We start from the raw sequence: 18,928 nt of genomic DNA, 5'->3' as shown, positions 1-18,928 counted from the left end.
ATTAATAAACAAAACCATGTAATCACCATACAGATCAAAGACTTTATGGATAAACAAAACCATGTGATCATCATACAGATCAAAAGCTTTATGGATAAACAAAGCCATGTGATCATCATACAGGCCAAAGACGTTATGGATAAACAAAGCCATGCGATCGTCATACAGATCAAAGATTTTATGGATAAACAAAGCCATGAGATCGCCATACAGATCAAAGACTTTATGGATAAACAAAGCCATGCGATCGTCATACAGATCAAAGATTTTATGGATAAACAAAGCCATGAGATCGCCATACAGATCAAAGAATTTATGGATAAACAAAGCTATGTGATGGAAATGCCAACACTGTTAGGGTTAGCGCTATAAATAGGGTTGTTCTTTAATGTCCTTTCAAACTTAATTTTAACCTTTTTAAATCATCTGCAGCTTTGTTAAAATAATCTCTGGTGATCCTGCCATGCTGGTCCTTGTTCAGGCACTTCCTGATATAGGGCGACAACACTCTGTCCCTGTCTTCCAGTGGATGGATAAATGTATTGGTAGATAGAGAGATAGATAGATTGATAGATAGATAGAGAGAGAGAGAGAGAGAGAGAGAGAGATAGATAGATAGATAGATAGATAGATAGATAGATAGATAGATAGATAGAGAGATAGATAGATAGATAGATAGATAGATAGATAGATAGATAGATAGATAGATAGATAGATAGATAGATAGATAGATAGATAGATAGATAGATAGATAGAGAGAGAGAGAGAGAGATAGATAGATAGATAGATAGATAGATAGATAGATAGATAGATAGATAGATAGATAGTATATAGGTTGGTGGGTTGGGGATGGTTAGATAGATAGATACGGTAGATAGATAATGGAGGAGAGATGGATAGATATTCGTAGAGAGAGAGGGAGAGAGAGACATAGATAGATGAATGAATAGGTAGATAGATAGATAGATAGATAGATAGATAGATAGATAGATAGATAGATAGATAGATAGATAGATAGATAATGGATCAATAATACTTTAATGAAAGCGGCACTTTTAAAAATATGAATCTTCATGTTGGAAATCATTGTAACTTGTTGGATCTCATAGAAGCCATTCAGTATAATAATCTGATGGGTGACTCGGCCCGCATACTCCACCAATAACTGAGATATCACGGTTGGGTGGATTGGTTGGTTCTCTAGGAGCCCGGAGTGGCTGGATTGGTCTGTGACTAATTATCCTTTGTATAGCACACATGTTACATTGTATCCATCTCCTCCATATGGAGACATTAGGGGGAAAAAAAAGAGAAGTTTTTGGTTCTCAGGAGTTCCTCTCCTCCTGGCCGGGGCTCCTAATGCACTGGAATGACAATGGATGGGGGAAAGTTAACCAAGCTGGAGGTATTGGGGGCCCCCCTTCAGTTGGGCGGCCCCGCCTCTCATTTCCATAAAAGATTTGGGTGTCTTTTTTTTTTTGAATGAGAAGTCATTGTGTGCCCCCTCCCATATGGATGATGACAGAAGGTGGAGGGGTCTCCTACCCCTTTCCCTTTCCCCCTTCTCTGGCGGACTCCGGGATTTGTGTGTGCCGGGTGACAGAAGGTCCCTGTGCTTGATAAGCAGACAATCTGTCACTGCCTCCGATGACAGATTTGAAGGGGCTCCCCTCCTCGCCGCTCCTTTGTCTTCCTCGCTCTCTCTTCTATCAGGCTGCTCTCTGGCCCCCTCAATGCTTTTGTCTGCGGCCGGCTCGCCAAATTGTGACAGCAGCCCGCCATCCTAATATAGGCCTAATCAAGTCTGCCATAATCCCATCCAATCTAATTACACCTAGACCTCTTCTAGTGGCCTCCATTCTCCGAGTCCTCCTCCATCTGTCACCTCCCCGGCCTACCTCCCCTCCCAGTCTCATCACTTTGTCCGCCCATCTGTGGAGGACTGAGCCTGGCCAGCCACTGCCTTCCACTACCTTCCATCCATCAATCGATCCATCCATCCATCCCTTCATCTATATATCCCATTTGTGGAAGACAAGACCTGGCCAGCCACTGCCTTGCATCCCTCCATCCATCTACTGTATATAACCCATCTGTGGAGGACCAAGCCTGGGAGCCACTGTCTTCCATCTATCCATCCATCCCTCTTTCTATATATCTATTTATCCCATCTGTGGAGGGCCAAGCCTGGAGAGCCACTGCCTTCCACTACCTTCCATACATCCATCCATCCATCCATCCCTCCATCTATTTATCCCATCTGTAGAGGGCCAAGCCTGGAGAGCCACTGCCTTCCACTACCTTCCATCTACCCATCCATCCACCTCTCCAACTATATAACCCATCTGTGGAGGACCGGGCCTGGCGAACCACTGCCTTCGACTACCATCCATCCATTCATCCCTATCTCCATCTATATATCCCATCTGTGGAAGACGGGGCTTGGAGAGCCACTGCCTTCCACTACAGTCTATCCATCCCTCCATCCATCCCTCTTTCTATATATCTATTTATACCATCTGTGGAGGACTGGGCCTGGAGAGCCACTGCCTTCCACTACTTTCTATCCATCCATCCCTCCATCTATATATACCATCTGTGGAGGACCGGGCCTGGAGAGCCATTACCTTCCACTACCTTCCATCTGTCCATCCCTCCCTCTATCCATCTATCCATCCATCTATATATCCCATCTGTGGAGGACCGGGCCTGGAGAGCCACTACCTTCCACTGCCTTCCATCTGTCCATCCCTCCCTCTATCCATCCATCTATATATCTATATATCCCATCTGTGGAGGACCGGGCCTGGAGAGCCACTACCTTCCACTACCTTCCACTACCTTCCATCTGTCCATCCCTACCTCTATCCATCCATCCATCCATCTATATCTCTATATATCCCATCTGTGGAGGACCGAGCCTGGAGAGCCACTACCTTCCAGTGTCCATCCATCCATCCATCCATCCCTCCATCCATCCCTCTTTCTTTATATTTATACATCACATCTGTGGAGGACCGAGTCTGGAGAGCCACTGCCTTCCACTACCTTCCATCTATCCATCCATCCCTCCATCTATATATCCATTCATCCATTATGTTATATCTATATAACCTATCCGTGGATTACCCGACCTGTTGAATCACTACCTACCCCTCCGATCTATCTGTCCGTCCATCCATCCATTATCTATATATCTATATAGCCCATCTGTGGAGGACCCGACCTGTCTATCTATCTATCTATCTATCTATCTATCTATCTATCTATCTATCTATCTATCTATCTATCTATCTATCTATCTATCTATCTATCTATCTATCTATCTATCTATCCACCAATCTGTGACTAATCAGACTTGCTGAGCACTTTCCCCATGTTACTATTGCCTAATTCTAGATAGATATTTGGACAGATGGAAGGATGAATAGATAAAAGGAGGGATGAACCGATGGATGGATAGATATACAGTGCCTTGAAAAAGTATTCATACCCCTTGAAATGTTCCCCCTTTTGTTATGTTACAACTAAAAACGTAAATGTATTTTATTGGGATTTTATGTGATAGATCAACACAAAGTGGCACATAATTGTGAAATGGAAGGAAAATGATAAATGGTTTTCAAATATGTGAAAAGTGTGGGGTACATTTGTATAGCGCCCCCCGGAGTCAATACTTTGTAGAACCTCCTTTCTCTGCAATTACAGCTACAAGTCTTTTTGGGGATGTCTCTACCAGCTTTGCACATCTAGAGAGGGACATTTTTGCCCATTCTTCTTTGTAGAATATCTCAAGCTCTGTCAGATTGGATGGAGAGCGTCTGTGAACAGCAATTTTCAAGTCTTGCCACAGATTCTCACTTGGATATAGGTCTGGACTGTGACTGGGCCATTCTAACACATGAATATGCTTTGATCTAAACCATTCCATTGTAGCTCTGGCTGTATGTTTAGGGTCGTTGTCCTGCTGGAAGGTGAACCTCCACCCCAGTCTCAATTTTTTTGCAGACTCATATCAGATTTTCTTCTAAGATTCTCCTGTATTTGGCTCCATCCATCTTCCCATCAACTCTGACCAGCTTCCCTGCTGAAAAAAAGAATCCCCACACCATGATGCTGCCACCACCATGTTTCACGGTGGGCATGGTGTGTTCAGAACCAGGGTGATGTACAGTCTTAGTTTTCCACCACACATAGCGTTTTGCTTTTAGGCCAAAAAGTTCTATTTTGGTCTCATCTGACCAGATCACCTTCTTCCACATGTTTGCTGTGTCCTCCACATGGCTTCTCACAAACTGCAAACAGGACTTCTTATGGCTTTCTTTCAACAATGTCTTTCTTCTTGTCACTCTTCCATAAAGGTCAGATTTGTGGAGAACACGACTAATAGTTGTCCTGTGGACAGATTCTCCCACCTGAGCTGTGGATCTCTGCAGCTCCTCCAGAGTTACCATGGACCTCTTGGCTCTTCTCTGATGAATGTTCTCCTTGCCCGGCCGGTCAGTTTAGGTGGACGGCCATGTCTTGGTAGGTTTGCAGTTGTGCCATACTCTTTCCATTTTCAGATGATGGATTGAACAGAGCTCCGTGAGATGTTCAAAGCTTGGGATATTTTTTTTATAACCTAACCCTGCTTTATACTTCTCCACAACTTTATCCCTGACCTGTCTGGTGTGTTCCTTGGCCTTCATAATGCTGTTTGTTCACTAAGGTTCTCTAACAAACCTCTGAGGGCTTCACAGAACAGCTGTATTTATACCGAGATTAAATGACACACAGGTGGTATCAGAGTAAAGGGGGGCTGAATACAAATGTACCCCCCACACTTTTCACATATTTATTTGTAGACAATATTGGAAAACCATTTATCATTTTATTGATCTATCGCATAAAATCCCAATAAAATACATTTACGTTTTTGGTTGTAACATGACAAAATGTGGAAAATGTCAAGGGGGATGAATACGTTTTCAAGGCACTGTATGTATGAATAGATGGATCGATAAATGTATTGATGGAGACATAGATAGAGGGATAGATAGATAGATAGATAGATAGATAGATAGATAGATAGATAGATAGATAGATAGATAGATAGATAGATAGATAGATAGATAGATAATGGATCAGTAATACTTTAATGAAAGCGGCACTTTTAAAAATATCTTCATGTTGGAAATGACTGTAACCTGTTGGATCTCATAGCAGCCATTCAGTATAATAATCCGATTGGTGACTCGGCCCGCATACTCCACCAATAACTGAGATATCACGGTTGGGTGGATTGGTTGGTTCTCTAGGAGCCCGGAGTGGCTGGATTGGTCTGTGACTAATGATCCTTTGTATAGCACACATGTTACATTGTATCCATCTCCTCCATATGGAGACATTAGGGGAAAAAAAAAAGAAGTTTTTGGTTCTCAGGAGTTCCTCTCCTCCTGGCCGGGGCTCCTAATGCACTGGAATGACAATGGATGGGGGAAAGTTAACCAGCTTGGAGGTATTGTTATAGATAGATAATGGGATCGACAGATAGATAGATAGATAGATAGATAGATAGATAGATAGATAGATAGATAGATAGATAGATAGATAGATAGATAGATAATTCTGTAATGAAATCTGCACATTGTAGAAGGTAAAGCTGATGAGAAGTAACGGTCTGGTTCACATACTAAACATTATCACCCCTCCCCCCCCCTATATATATATGAAGGAGCAGCTGCTGTTCCTTCATCTTGCACTGATGAGATCTGACAAGCCTGGCACAGCTGTGTACAGGTCGGATCTGTGGCTCTACCTGTAGACTGACCTCTGACCTCTAGGCGCACAGATCACCGCTGGGGCATAAGGAATGGTTTGCATGGCTCCCCCCCCCCATTGTTTTTCTGGATTTCTCCTGGCAGTCCTGATCCATAGAGACACCATTAAAACTGGAGCAGTGGGAATCTGGTGCAGCTGTGCATGGTCAGCCAATCAGCTTCTCTCTTCAGCTTGGTCAATTAAGCTTTGACAATAAAACCTGGAAGCTGATTGGCCGCACCAATGTTAGTGAATCTCCCCCTTATATCTGTATTAGGAGGAGAGCGCGGTATATATAATCAGAGGACAGGCTGGATGAAGGAGGACGGAAGGGGTTAACCTCCTGTTCACAGCCCCTCATTGGCCGCCATAAGCCGAGGTGAATGGCGCCTCCTGCGGCTCCGGCACAATAATGGTTAAAGCCGTCTGTTCCTTCCTAACAGAACAGACCCCGGGATTTCCCCTGAGTGTGCGCCTGCAATATGTCACCGCGTCTGCTGCCAAGGCTTGTCCCCCTTCCTCCAGCCAGGCCCGGCACCGTGCCGGTACACACCGACAGATCCCGCACTTGTGACAGCGCAGCCAGGTCGTCACTTTGTGTCTTCAGGATCTGACTATACATCTCTATGTAGGCTTCTCTGTCCCTTATGTCCTATGAATTGTGTGTCCGGGGCATTAATAGGCTATTAGAAGAGTCACAAGACTCTCTGCAGACACGTGCCATACAGCCGTCCGCTCTTTGATTAGAAAAGTCACAAGACCCTCTGCAGACAAGTGCCATACATCTATCCTCTCTCTGCTTAGAAGAGTCACAAGACCCTCCACAGACACGTGCCATACAGTCATCCTCTTTCTAAATAGAAGAGTCACAAGACTCTCTGCAGACAAAAGCCACTCAGCCATCCGCTCTCTGATTAGAAGAGTCACAAGGCCCTCTGCAGACAAGTGCCATACATCTATCCTCTCTCTGCTTAGAAGAGTCACAAGACCCTCCACAGACACGTGCCATACAGTCATCCTCTTTCTAAATAGAAGAGTCACAAGACTCTCTGCAGACAAAAGCCACTCAGCCATCCGCTCTCTGATTAGAAGAGTCACAAGGCCCTCTGCCGACAAGTGCCATACATCTATCCTCTCTCTGCTTAGAAGAGTCACAAGACCCTCCACAGACACGTGCCATACAGTCATCCTCTTTCTAAATAGAAGAGTCACAAGACTCTCTGCAGACAAGAGCCACAGAGCCATCCTCTCTCTGCTTAGAAGAGTCACAAGACCCTCTGCAGATAAGTGCCATACAGCCATCCGCTCTCTAAATAGAAGAGTCACAAGACCCTCTGCAGATAAGTGCCATACATCCGTCCTGTCTCTGCTTAGAAGAGTCACAAGTCCTTCTGCAGACAATTGCCATACATCCAACCTCTCTCTGATTAGAAGAGTCACAAGGCCCTCTGCAGACAAGTGCCATACAGCCATTCTCTCTCTAAATAGAAGAGTCACAAGACCCTCTGCAGACAAGTGCCATACATCCGTCCTCTCTCCGATTAGAAGAGTCACAAGGCCCTCTGCAGACAAGTGTCACACAGCCGTCCTCTCTCTGATTAGAAGAGTCACAAGACCCTCTGCAGAAAAGTATCATACAACCAATCACTCTCTGCTTAGATGAGTCACAAGAAACTTTGCAGAGAAGTACTACACAGCCAACCTATCTTTGCTTAGAAAAGTCATGAGACCCTCCGCAGGCAAGTGCCATCGTCTCAATGCTTAGAGGAGTCACAAGACCCTCTGCAGAGCGGTACTATACAGCCCCCCTATCTTTGCTTAGAAAAGTTGCGAGACCCTCTGCAGACAAGTGCCATATACTGCTATAGTTTTTTCTGCCTAGAAGAGTCACAAGACCCTCGGCAGATGGAAGAACCACCAATGAGCACCACCATGGAGGAGGAGTCACTATAATCTGCACTTCTCTACTCCCATATGGCGGCACAACCTGGGATCTGAGGCAGCAACACTGACAGGCCACACAACTATTAGATAGGAAAGCCTGCATGCTTGTGGTCCGCCTGTGTACGACTGGCTATGAAGGGGACCATGAGGGTGATTGTACATCTAAAAAAATTTTTTTTTTAATATATATTTTTTGTGACTAAAGGGGGAGGAGATGGGCGGTGCTGGCCACACACCGAGCACAGTAGCAGGTTTGCTTTAACTTCCCCTCCCCCACCTCACCTTTTCTTTGCTTCTCCCCCTCACCATTCAGTCACCAAATACGAAGAAGTTACCATTCATTGGGGCTTGAAAAAAATAAAAAATAAAATAAAAAGAAGAAACATTATTTAGTATGAAACATAAAAATATATAACAAAATAATAAATATAAAATAAAGCTGTGTAGTCTGATCTCCCTGCTATGGGGGGCTATTTTAGTACAACAGTTGTAAAAATAAAAATAATAAAATAAACTATTTCCCATAGAGTTTGCCAACTGCAAGTGGCAAATATGAAGTATCCAAATACAAATAAATTAATAAATTAATAAATAAATAAATAACAATATTTAGTATGGAACATAAAAGTATAAAAAAAATAAAGAAAAAAAACTATTTGCCATAGAGTTCACCATCTACAGGCTGCAAGTGGCAAATATTAAGTATCCAATTACAACAAATAAATAAATTAATAATCATATTTAGTATGGAACATAAAAGTATAAAAAAAAAATTCAAAAAATGATACATGAATATATATAAAATATAAAATAAAGCTGTGTAGTCTAATCTCCCTGCTATGGATGGCTATTTTAGTACAACAGCTGTAAAAAAAAATAATAAAATAAACTATTTGCCATAGAGTTTGCCATCTACAGGCTGCAAGTGGCAAATATGAAGTATCCAAATACAAATAAATAAATAAATAACAATATTTAGTATGGAACATAAAAGTATATAAAAAATAAAGATCAATAAATATGTATTGAATATAAAATATAAAATAAAGCTTTGTAGTCTGATCTCCCTGCTATGGAGGCAGTGGGGGGGGGGGGGGGGGGGGGGCGCAAACTGAAAAATACTGAACCCCCCCATCAATTGCAGCCTCACTGTGCCCATCAAATGCAGCCACTTGTGCCCATCAAGTGATCAGGTGCAGTCACTGTGCCCATCATATGCAGCCACTGTGCCCATAAAATACAGCCACTGTGCTCATTAAATACAGCCACTGTGCCCATCATATACAGCCACGTGTGCCCATCATATACAGCCACTTGTGCCCATCATATGCAGTCATTGTGCCCATCAAACGCAGCCACTGTGCTCATCATATGCAGCCATTGTGCCCATCAAACGCAGCCACTGTGCCCATCATATGCAGCCACTGTACCCATCATATGCAGCCACTGTGCTCATCATATGCAGCCATTGTGCCCATCAAACGCAGCCACTGTGCCCATCAAACGCAGCCACTTGTGCCCATCATATGCAGCCACTTGTGCCCATCATATGCAGCCACTGTGCCCATCAAATGAAGCCACTTGTGCCCATCATATGCAGCCACCTGTGTCCATCAAATGAAGCCACTTGTGCCCATCATATGCAGCCACCTGTGTCCATCAAATGAAGCCACTTGTGCCCATCAAATGTAGCCACTTGTGTTGCGCCCATCATATGCAGCCACTGTGCTCATCATATGCAGCCATTGTGCCCATCAAACGCAGCCACTGTGCCCATCATATGCAGCCACTGTGCCCATCATATGCAGCCACTTGTTCCCATCATATGCAGCCACTGTGCTCATCATATGCAGCCACTGTGCCCATCAAACGCAGCCACTGTGCCCATCAAACGCAGCCACTTCTGCCCATCATATGCAGCCACTTGTGCCCATCATATGCAGCCACTGTGCCCATCATGTGCAGCCACGTGTGCCCATCATATGCAGCCACTTGTGCCCATCATATGCAGCCACTGTGCCCATCATATGCAGCCACATGTGCCCATCATATGCAACCACTTGTGCCCATCATATGCAGCCACTTGTGCCATCATATGCAGCCATTTTCCAATCAAATGCAGCCACTTGTGCCCAGTATGTGCAGCCACTGAGCCCATCAAATACAGCCACTGTGCCTACCGCACGCCCCCCCCACTCGTGGGGTTTGCGGCTCTGGCAACAAGCCCCACCCCCCCCGCGCGTGGCTCTGACAGAGCCGAGGGGACTTACCGTAACACCACACAACAACACTTACCATAACACTGTAGCAGCTCCTCTCAGAGCGGCGGCGACCTCCTCTTCCTAAGCGCCAGGCATCCGATAGGGTTGCCCGGCTCTTTGGCCAATCAGGAAGCATGTCTGATGCCCTACCTCCTGATTGGCAGGGAGGAAGCTGCTAAAGACTTGAGACTGGGGCAGAGGTTCACCTTCCAGCAGGACAACGACCCTAAACATACAGCCAGACAGTGGCAGCCCATGCATTGTGGGCGCACGGGCACCACCCCCCCATCCCTGCTGCCGCCTCCCTATCCATGCACCCAGCCTCTTTCAGGACGCCGGATGCATGGACTCCTATGGCGGGGGCAGGAGGGGGTGTATTTTTTTGAGGCATTTGATTAGAGCCAGAGGCTCTAATAGGCTTCAAAAAAGGGTGGGCTTGGGGCGCAGAGAGTGCGGCCTGATCCCAACCAATTATGTGATCATAGTGAATGAATATTCACTATTTTCACACCGCATTGTCCCCCCGCCAATCTGGAGGCAGGTCAGTGAGACCTGTTTCCTGATTGGCCAAAGCGCTCTCTATTGGATGCCCGATGCTTTGGCAGAAGTGGGACAGAGCCGAGGAAGCCGACTGGAGAGGAGCCGCCAGAGAAGAGAACACCCGGTAAGTGCCAGCCCTCCTGCGGGGGGGGGGGGGGTGAGCGGGGTGTCACACAATCTATCCGCGCGGGGGGGTGGGTGTGTGAGTGGGGTGTCCCGGGAGGGACGCTGGCAGCATTTGATGGGCACACTGGCAGCATTTGATGGGCACACTGACAGCGTTTGATGGCACAGTGGCTGCAATTGATGGCACAGTGGCAGCATTTTAGGGCACAGTGGCATCGTTTGATATGCACAGTGGCATCGTCTGATGGGCACAGTGGCAGCGTTTGATGGGCACAGTGGCAGCATTTGATGGCACAGGGGCAGCGTTTGTCGGGCACAGTGGCAGCGTTTGATGTCCACATTGGCAGCATTTTAGGGCACAGTGGCAGCATTTGATGTGCACAGTGGTATCGTTTGATGGCATAGTGGCAGCATTTGAGGGCACAGTGGCTGCAATTGATTTTTTTTCAAAAAATGTTTGCGCCCCCCAAAAAATTTGGAGCACCAGCCGCCACTGTAGCCAGAGCTACAATGGAATGGTTTAGATCAAAGCATATTCATGTGTTAGAATGGCCCAGTCACAGTCCAGACCTAAATCCTATTGAGAATCTGTGGCAAGACATGAAAATTGTTGTTCACAGACGCTCTCCATCCAATCTGACAGAGCTTGAGATATTCTACAAAGAAGAATGGGCAAAAATGTCCCTCTCTAGATGTGCAAAGCTGGTAGAGACATCCCCAAAAAGACTTGCAGCTGTAATTGCAGAGAAAGGAGGTTCTACAAAGTATTGACTCCGGGGGGCGCCATACAAATGTACCCCACACTTTTCACATATTTATTTGTAAAAAAAAAATTGAAAACCATTTATCATTTTCCTTCCATAATTATGTGCCACTTTGTGTTGGTCTATCACATAAAATACCAATAAAATACATTTATGATTTTGGTTGTAACATGGAAAATTTCAAGGGGTGTGAATACTTTTTCAAGGCACTGTAAAATATATAAAAATAATAAATATATAATAACTATAAAATAAATAAATATAAAATATAAATAAAGTATGAACAATAAAGTAACAATTTTTCGATACCAGTACCTTTTTAGTTTGATCAACAAAATTTTTATTTAAGGAACATAAAATATATAAAAATTATAAATATATAATAAATATCAAATAAATAAATATAAATAAATGTTTCTAAGTATAAAATGATACAATCTCTCTTGGTCCGCCTTCATGCCTCAATGTAACAATTTTTTGATACCAGTAACTTTTTAGTTTAATCAACAAAACTTTTACTTAAGGAACATAAAATATATAAAAATAAGAAATATATAATAATTAAATATAAATAAATGTTTCTAAGTATAAAATAATATAATCCCTCCTGGTCTGCCTTCACGCTTCAATGTAACAATTTTTGGATACCAGTAACTTTTTAGTTTGATCACCAAAACTTTTATTTATGGAACATAAAATATATAAAAATAATAAATATATAATAAATAGAAACATTTATTTATATTTGTTTATTTTATAAGTATAAAATGATACAATCCTTCTTGGTCTGCCTTCACGCCTCAATGTAACAATTTTTGGATACCAGTAACTTTTTAGGTTGATCAACAAAACTTTTATTTAAGGAACATAAAATATATAAAAATAATAAATATTTAAATAAATAAACATAAATAAATGTTTCTAAGTTTAAAATGATACAATCCCTCTTGGTCTGCCTTCACGCCTCAATGTAACAATTTTTTGATACACGTAACTGTTTAGTTTGATCAACAAAACTTTTATTTATGCAATATAAAATATATAAAAATAATAAGTATAAAATAAATAAATCTAAATAAATGTTTCTAAGTATAAAATGATACAATCCCTCTTGGTCCGCCTTCACACCTCAATGTAACAATTTTTTGATACACGTAACTGTTTAGTTTGATCAACAAAACTTTTATTTATGCAATATAAAATATATAAAAATAATAAATATAAAATAAATAAACATAAATAAATGTTTCTAAGTATAAAATGATACAATCCCTCTTGGTCTGCCTTCACGCCTCAATGTAACAATTTTTCGGTACAAGTAACTTTTTAATTTGATCAACAAAACTTTTATTTATGGAACATAAAATATATACAAATAATAAATATGTAATAAACATAAAATAAATAAATATAAAATATAAATAAATGTTTCTAAGTATAAAATGATAAAATCTCTCTTGATCCGCCTTCACGCTTCAATGTAAGAATTTTTCTATTTAAGTAACTTTTTAATTTGATCATTAAAACTTTCTTCATTAAAAAAGCCAATCTTGAGCCAACACGGAGACTTTAATTTAATTTGCGGCAGCCTACGGATCTCCAAAAATAACCGCGTCCAGTCGTCTCATCATCCGGCAGCAGCGAGGGGTCCGATGCCCTCCATAACGGTACGCCTGGATGACACCGGCCACTTATTGAGACGTGCGCGGTAAAAGGTTCTTCGCGTGACGCGGCTTTCGCCCGCAGATCTTGGCTCACCTCTCCGACAAAAGAGTTAGCGGACCCGATGGGCGTTTTTAAACGCTGCACCTGCGGTCCACTTAGCCAGCCCTCCTCTGTTTAATACGGACCGTCTCGGCTTGGAAGGCATCATCCAGGCAGCGGGAGTTTTATGTCGATGGCGGGATCCAGGCGGCGTGCCGTACCTGAGCGCTCTCGCTCTTCCCCGTGATATGGCTGGCCCTAGGCCTTGGCCTTGTGCCTTCCCCTCCCCCGTAGTCCAATGTTATGGTCAGGTTAAGCTGTCACCGCTGAGCCATTAATGTGACAACTTGCCGTGAGTTGCGGCCGCGCTGGGATGGCGAGCGCTGCCTGCCTGTTTAACCCTAACCCCCGCCGCTTAAAGGGGAACACCAGCTTTTAACCCACGATATTTAAACAAAATGGATTTCTCTGGTGCCTTTAAATTCTATTTGGATCGCATTTTATATATTTAAATCCTTGAGCGTTTTATGCGCATCTACAAGTGCGCTCTCGCGCTACGCACATAGGGCTGCCCTATGCGGGACAATCGTGGCAAAGTAGTTGATGTCGGGTTTTTTGCTGCATTAAGCCTTGCGCTTTTTTTTAACCCGCCGTGTTTTTTGCGTGTTTTTCCACGCTTGTTGCGTTTGGTGTGCCTTTAACAATGAATGGCACCACAAACGAGACACCTGTTTTTTTTGCATTTTGCTTAAAGGCGTGCGAAGGCGTGCAATTTTTTGTGCGTTTAAGCATAAGGCTTCATTCACACCTGTGCGTTCTAGAACGTGCAAAAAAAAAAAATGCGTTGCCCAATTCCTCGTTAATTGTACCCCATACATGGCAAATATATATACACGCTTTTGTGCATTAAAACACACAAAAAATGCCTCAAAATTATAAAACATGCGTCCAAAAAGGTGCAGGAGCTTCTTCAGAGCGTTTGCTGCCCCTAGGGCAACCCATTGAACTCATGGGGCTGCCCAATGCGTGTAGCGTGGAAAATGCGCAAAAGCACGTTAATGTGTGAAAAATGCGCAAAAAAAAAAAAAAACATGAACGAGAAAGCACTCAGGTGTGAACTAGACCCTAGGCTGAGTACACACCTGAGTGCTTTCTCTCTTGTGATTTTATTTTGGGCATTTTTCACGCGTTAACGAGCGTTACGCGTAGGGCAGCCCTTTTTTGAATGTGCGTGACAAACGCCTCCAAATCAGCTCCAGAACATTTTCAGTCTCGGGCGTTTTTGAATTGCACATTTGTAGCACTTTTGTCGCCCGATAAATGTGCTGCAAAACGCGCATCTGATACCCGTGCTTGTGGTTTCAATAACACTTAATGGCACTGCAAGCATTTCGTTTTAATTTCATTTGTTTTTTTCGTAAATTTTAAAATTCGAAAAATTCATAAATTGAGAGTTCGTAAATTCAAAAAATTCATAAATTCAAAAATTCTAAAATTCTAAAATCTGAAAATTCTAAAGTCCGAATATTCGGAAATTCGAAAATTCGTAAATTTGTAAAATTTAAAATTCGGAAACTCGAAAATTCGGAAACTCGAAAATTTGGAAATTTGAAAATCCAAAAATTCTAACATTTTAATATTCAAAAATTAGTCAAATCCAAAATTCGGAAATTCAAAAATCCGAAAATTTGAAATAATAACTAACTAACTAACAAATAATAAATAACTATTAAATTATAGGTATTGGAATTTCCTTTCAAATTTGGCTGTTAGTGAACGTAACGAATACAAATTTATCTGAAGTTACGAATCATCCGAAATAACGAATGCCACATCTAAACAAATGGAACAGAACAAATTAATAATAAATAATAATAAAAAGTAATTTGTTACATTCCATTCGTTTAGATACAGCATTCGTTATTTCGGATAATTCAGAAGTTTGGATAAATTCGTATTTGTTACGTTCACTAAAAGCCAAATTTAAAAGGAAATATATTTTAATAACAATAAAACTATAATTTAATAGTTTAGTAATAGTTAAGTTATTATTAGTTAGTTATTATTTCAGATTTTCTAATTTTCTAGTTTTCGAATTTTTTGATTTTTCATTCTTATTTTTGGATTTTCGAATTTCCCAATTTTTTCATTTTAAAATGTTCGAATTTGCTCATTTTCAAATTTATGAAATTTCGAATTTATTAAATTTCGAATTTTTGAATTTCCAAATTTTCAGAAAAATTTGTTAAAGGTGTTTTTGTCTAAGTTAGTTAAAAAAACGAATTCGGAATGAAACGAATTGCATGTGTCTAAGCGTGACCCGCAATTGCAACTTATTCCCGAAACACGCAGCAAAAGGAACATTTTTGCGTGTTTTGTCGCATGTTTAAGTGCATCCCAGTGTGCGTTTCCATGTGGCGTGCTCAGGACATTTCATTAACTTCAATGTGTTTGCGCCACACCAGGCCGCATGCTATTGGAGGCCGCAAATGCACAAGCAATTCCCAGATGCATGGGGGGCCACCATTAAAAATTAAAAGCACCTGTGAATGTCTGGAGAAAGCAGCACATTTTCGCAAAGTGCGAAATTGTGCATGCATTGTTAGTGAAATCTAAAGCCAATTTTTGTTTTATTTTTTTGGATAGAGTAAGGGGGTTGTGAACCTTCTCAAATTTTTTTTTTGGACATCTGGGTCCCATTAGGGAGATTTTCCTTCACTTCCTGTCCTGGAGACACAAGACGAAGTGAAGGAAAATCTATATAAAGAAGGACTTCAGTCCACTTACTGCAGGCACCGCCCCCCCTCCTTACTGGATCCGCCATCTTGGAAACTGATGTCTCCATTGGAGGATTTCATCTCATTTCCTGTTCCATTGACAACTGTAAACATTTTTGGATTTCCATCACTTTCTGCCCAGGTGACACATCAGGCCACATAGGGAGGGTGGATTTCCCCAGCAGAGACAGCAAAAGAGAAAAAAATGTCAAGGTTCTAACTGCTCCCTACTCCATCCCCAACTAACAAAAAAAGTTTTGGATTTTTTAATACGTTGGGGAGATCTCCCCTCATTTCCTACTCTGGTATTTGGGTCTATGTCCAAGCTGAAAAGACTTACCCTCTCCTGGTGACCACACAGAAAGTAAGGGAAAAATCTCCCTGGCGGGGACACAGACGGCAATAGAAAAAAAAAAAAGTTTTGGTCCCGAGCTCCACTGTCGCTATTTAAAAAGTTGGCCTGTGTTTCGTCGTCGCGGTCATCACTTTGATTTCTGTACCAGCTTGAAACTTGTTGTCAGCTATAAAAACAAAACGCTAATGAACCGGTGGGACTGGCCTTGTCATCTGGCCTGACTCCAGGCTCTCGCCAATTATAATACCGGCACAATTAGATTAGCTGAATTCTGTCATTCCAAGTCATTAACGGAGAACCGTGAGGTGGGGGGGATTTTTAGAGTCGGCTTTCTGTTCCCTATCTCAGTGTTTCTCAACCAGGATGCCGCTTGGGTTCCCTGAGGTGCCGCAAGCTTGGAACCCAGTTTCAGGGCCCTTGGTAGGACCTGTGATGGGTGTCTGTGAAAATAGAATGCTCTGTGATGGGGAGACTCTATAATGAGGGTTCTCTAATGTGATTGAGGTCTCTTTTGCATAGGAGGGCCTCTAACGTGATGGGGAATCTCTGATGTGATGGGGGGGACTTCTGATGCGATGAGGAGACCTCTGACGTGAAGGGGGACCTCTGATGTGAATGGGACCTCTGATGTGATAGGGATTTTCACGTGTGATGGGGACCCTGACGTCATGGGGGTACTCTGATGCGAAGGGGGACTTCTGATGTGATGATTGCCTCTGACGTAAAGGAGGGACTCTGACATAAATGGGGGGACTCTGATCTGATGGAGGAGCTCAGATGTAAGGGGGACCTCTGATGTGATGGGGGGCCTAAGGTGATGTTGGGCCTCTGATTTAATGGAGGGCCTCTGATATAAACAAGGGACCTCAGATGTAAATGAAGCAGGCCTCTTATGTAATGGGGGGCCTTGGATGTGATGGGGAAACTCTGATGTAATGGGGGGCTCTGATGTGATGGGGGAGGTTCTGATGTAATGGGGGACTCTGATATGATTGGGGGAGGGGCTCTGATGTACTAGGGGGAGTCTGATGTGAAGGCGGTGCCGGATGGAAGGTGAGCCTCTGATTTAATGGGGGGGGGGACTCTGATGTGATAGGGGACCTCTGATGTGAAGGGGATCTCTGATATAATAGGGGGCCTCTTACGTGATAGGGGACCTCTGATGTGAAGGGGGGGTCTCTGATATGATGGGGAACCTCAGATATGATGGGGGAGCCTCTGATATGATGGGGCACCTCTGATGTGATGGGGGGACTCTGATATGATGGGGAGACTCTGATATTATGGGGGGGACTCTGATGTACTAGGGGGAGCCTGATGTGAAACGGGGCCCCGGATGTGAAGGTGTTACTTTAATGTAATGAGGGGGGGGCTCTAATGTGATAGGGGATCTATCATGTTCTGAATTCTCAAAGATGTGCCCAAAAAAGCTGGCAGAGGGCAAAGGACTAATTACCAGAATTGCCTGTGGACTCACTTCAGCTGATCTTTCTCCACATCTGTGTGGAGGTGGCCACCATCTTGGTAGAAGCTGGGCTTTGCTTCCTCATGGCAGAGCCTCCAGCAAGGAGAACATTGAGTCCCATAGTAGCGATATCACCAAATCTCCCGATACTAGCAGTCAGAAGCAGGAGAGCCTTAGATCTCACACTACAGATGCAGAGCCAGGAGGTTGTAGGCACCACCAATACTGTAGGCTATGGCCACATCACCATAAATGCACCCAATCTCATCTGATCTCGGAGGCTAGCAGGGTCGAGTCTGGTTAGAACTTTGATGGGAGACCGCCAGGGAATACCAGGTGCTGTAGACCAGCCTACAGCCACATCAACCTGAATGCGCCCAATCTAGTCTGATCTCGGAGGCTAGCAGGGTTGGGTCTGGTTAGAACTTTAATGGGAGACCGCCAGGGAATACCAGGTGCTGTAGACCAGCCTACCGCCACATCACCCTGAATGCACCCAATCTCATCTGATCTTGGAGGCTAGCAGAGTCAGGCCTGGTTAGTACTTGAATGGGGGCCCACTTGGGAATAGCAGGTGCTGCAGGCCAGCTTACAGCGACATCACCCTGAATGCATCGGATCTCAACTGATCCCAGGCACTAGCAGGGTTGTGACTGGTTAGTACTTGGATGGGAGACCGCCTGGGAATAGCAGGTGCTGTAGGCCAGCCTAAGGCCACATCACCTTGAATACACCCGATCTCGTGTGATCCTGGGTGCTAGCAGGATCGAGACTGGTTAGAACTTGGATGGGAGACTGCCTCAAAATACCAGATGCTATAGACCAGACTACAGCCATATCACCCTGAATGCGCCCAATCTTGTTAGATCCCGGGCACTAGCAGGGTCAGGACTGGTTAGTACTGGGATAGGAGACTCCCTCGGAATACCAGATGCTGAAGGCCATCCAACAGCCACATCACCCTGAATGACGCCCAGTCTTGGAGGCTAGCAGGGTTGGGCCTAGTTAGTACTTGGATGGGGGACCACCTTGAAATACCCAGTGCTGTAGGCCAGCCTATGGCCACATCACCCTCCATGTACCTGATCTCGTCTGATCCCAGACACTAGCAGGGTCAAGACTGGTTAGTACCTGGATGGGAGACCGCCTGGGAATACCAAGTTCTGTAGGCCAGCCTACAACCACGTCAC

At 43.5% G+C, this 18,928-nt stretch overlaps 1 pseudogene; it reads left to right on the top strand.

Annotated features, from left to right (window-relative positions):
* Positions 1 to 18,206: 18,206 nt before the first annotated feature.
* LOC141120709 (5S ribosomal RNA) lies at positions 18,207 to 18,324 on the top strand (annotated as a pseudogene).
* Positions 18,325 to 18,928: the final 604 nt, after the last annotated feature.

The sequence above is a fragment of the Aquarana catesbeiana genome, linkage group LG13, assembly GCF_042186555.1.
Source record: "Aquarana catesbeiana isolate 2022-GZ linkage group LG13, ASM4218655v1, whole genome shotgun sequence".
Lineage (NCBI taxonomy): Eukaryota > Metazoa > Chordata > Amphibia > Anura > Ranidae > Aquarana > Aquarana catesbeiana.
The sequence above is the reverse complement of the archived record's forward strand: the minus strand, read 5'-3'. Positions and strand labels throughout refer to the sequence as shown.